The 3,044-nt window shown below is 39.1% G+C and overlaps 1 non-coding gene across 1 annotated transcript; it reads left to right on the top strand.

Moving 5' to 3' along the window:
* The first annotated feature begins 2,619 nt into the window (after positions 1 to 2,619).
* On the top strand, positions 2,620 to 2,690 carry TRNAG-GCC (transfer RNA glycine (anticodon GCC)). The gene has a single exon. It is a non-coding gene; the product is annotated as a tRNA-Gly (tRNA).
* Positions 2,691 to 3,044: the final 354 nt, after the last annotated feature.

The raw sequence follows: 3,044 nt of genomic DNA, 5'->3' as shown, positions 1-3,044 counted from the left end.
TAACTCAGGGAATCTGTCTCATGTCCCACCATTACTGTACAAGCAAGCGGCCCATGTCCTTTCGCATGCTATTTCATTACTCTTTAACAAGTCACTAGAAACTAGCACCTTCCCGAAACTACTCAAGATGGCAAGGGTTACACCAATACATAAAGGTGGTGACCCTACAGACTTAAACAACTATAGGCCAATATCAAACTTACCATTGCTATCCAAAATCTTTGAGAAACTCGTGCACAGGAGACTATATTCATTTATAACGGCACAAAACATACTCAACCCCTGCCAATTTGGATTCAGGAAAAATAAAAGCACTAATGATGCAATCATAAAAATGCTAGATCTGCTTTACACAGCATTGGAAAATAAGGAATATCCACTAGGAATTTTTATTGACCTAAGAAAAGCTTTTGACACAGTAGACCATGACATCCTACTCCACAAACTTGACCATTACGGTATAAGAGGCCATGCGCTTGCTTATTTCAAATCTTACCTTACTAATAGGTATCGGTATGTCACCATTAATTAAAGACACAGCATCAACAACACGGCCACTTGATACTGGAGTTCCCCAGGGAAGTGTCCTTGGTCCCCTGCTCTTCCTCATATACATCAATGATCTTCCAAACGTATCTCAACACCTGAAACCCATTCTCTTTGCTGACGACACGACTTATGTCATCTCACCCTAATCTTGCCACCCTCGACACCATTGTTAATAACGAGGAGCTGATCAAAATATCGACTTGGATGACAGCCAATAAACTTACGCTTAACACTGACAAAACCTACTATATTATGTTTGGTATCAGAGCAGGAGATGCACAAATTAACATTAAGATCGACAACACTCTAATTACCAGACATAATGAGGGCAAATTCCTAGGCCTATACCTTGACAACAACCTGAATTTCAGCACCCATATCCTGGAGTTTACCTGGAGAGAGTTTCGGGGGTCAACGCCCCCGCGGCCCGGTCTGTGACCAGGCCTCCTGGTGGATCAGCGCCTGATCAACCAGGCTGTTGCTGCTGGCTGCACGCAAACCAACGTACGAGCCACAGCCCGGCTGATCAGGAACTGTCTTTAGGTGCTTGTCCAGTGCCAGCTTAAGAATTCAATGTATGTCAAAGGCCCTAAAATCTGGAACACCCTACCTGAGAACTCTAGAACTGCAGACACATTCATCACCTTCAAAACTACCATTAGAAAACATCTTATCTCCCTGATACACCTCATCAACACATAACCAAAAAAGTATCCAAAACGGTTGGGATCCTCTCCAAGATACGATACTACGTGCCGCAAAATGCCCTTCTCACACTATACCACTCACTTATTTATCCATACCTCACCTATGCTATTTGTGCTTGGGGATCAACTGCAGCAACACACCTAAAGCCAATAATAACCCAACAAAAAGCTGCAGTAAGAATAATCACTAAATCCCATCCCTGGCAACACACCCCCCCCCCCACTCTTCATAGATCTAAACTTACTCCCTGTTCAGTACATCCACACTTACTACTGTGCAATCTACATCTACAGGACCTTAAACTCCAATATCAACCTTGACCTAAAACGCTTTCTTGACAGTTGTGACAGAACCCACAGGCATAACACCAGACACAAACATCTCTACGACATTCCCCGTGTCCGACTAAACCTTTACAAAAATTCAATGTATGTCAAAGGCCCTAAAATCTGGAACACCCTACCTGAGAACTCTAGAACTGCAGACACATTCATCACCTTCAAAACTACCATTAGAAAACATCTTATCTCCCTGATACACCTCATCAACTAACTACACGAATACCACCTGGTGGTTCACACTTACACTCACTCACCCATTTGACCATAAACAGAAATATTAACCTCAATTTTAAAATAATGAATCCTGTGATACTCCAATACTGAAACTATGTACTGTGCCAAAACAAAAGCATTCACATTGCTAAACTCACCAACTAGTATTTAGTCACTTAGCCATAATACCAACTTACCTCATAATTTGTAATATGTATTTTAAAATTAAGAATTAAACTAAGTCTGCCCGAAATGCCTAGCCATGCTAGGTGTTCTAGTGGTACACTCTGTAATCATTATTTAACTACATGTAAACCACACAATAACCAAATTCTGTAAACTCAGCATTGTAATCCTTATAGAGAATAAACTTTGAATTGAATTGAATTTTAATTTTATTATCCTACATAGCAGCACATGTGTACATTACCTAGGATAACCCAAAAATGTGACTTATTCCAATGGAGTCTTTGATTTCCATTGATTTTATTGTAACTGATTTCCACACAGTTGTTTAAAGATTATAATCAAGTTGTTTAAAGATTATAATCATGACTGATTTCTAGTGAATCTCACAGCCAGGCCTTAAATATTACAAGGACCACAATGGAAATAAGCCGCTCTGACCTTTTTTCTGGGTTATCCTAGGTAGTTCAGACATATAAATTATCTGATAATTGTGCTTATGTGTACCTGTACTTAAACTCATTATGCACATCTTTGCTCAAAACATGACGTCTCTCAAGATAGGAATCATATATAGTTTTTAACAGATTTAAATAGAAAGAATTAGTACGAAGTAACTCAAGCATCGGTGGTTCAGTGGTAGAATTCTCGCCTGCCACGCGGGAGGCCCGGGTTCGATTCCCGGCCGATGCACATTCTTTTTTTTTTCGATATATTTAATGGACAGAACTCACATTGTTTTTCTGGAATATTCGTGTGTTCCTAGAAGCTAAAAAATTATGATACTTTTGGAGGAGGGGGTGAACAGAGGCTGGTGGAAGAGGCCTTCGTGTAAGATTAAGTTCATTTATGTATAGATAAATACACATAAGTACAGATACACAAATTTAGGTGACTACAGTTATCATAGTAACATGTATAAATTACCTAGGATAATCCAAAAAACAAAAAAATAGATGACTTATTTCCACTGTAGTCCTTGTAATGCAGCAGAAATATTAAGTAGCATTAATTTATATAATGAGTTAGTGAGAATTACAATGTTTA

Source organism: Cherax quadricarinatus, chromosome 64 (genome assembly GCF_038502225.1).
Source record: "Cherax quadricarinatus isolate ZL_2023a chromosome 64, ASM3850222v1, whole genome shotgun sequence".
In the NCBI taxonomy this organism is placed as follows: Eukaryota; Metazoa; Arthropoda; class Malacostraca; order Decapoda; family Parastacidae; genus Cherax; species Cherax quadricarinatus.
Note: the sequence above shows the minus strand (reverse complement) of the source record. Positions and strands in the feature narration are given on the sequence as shown.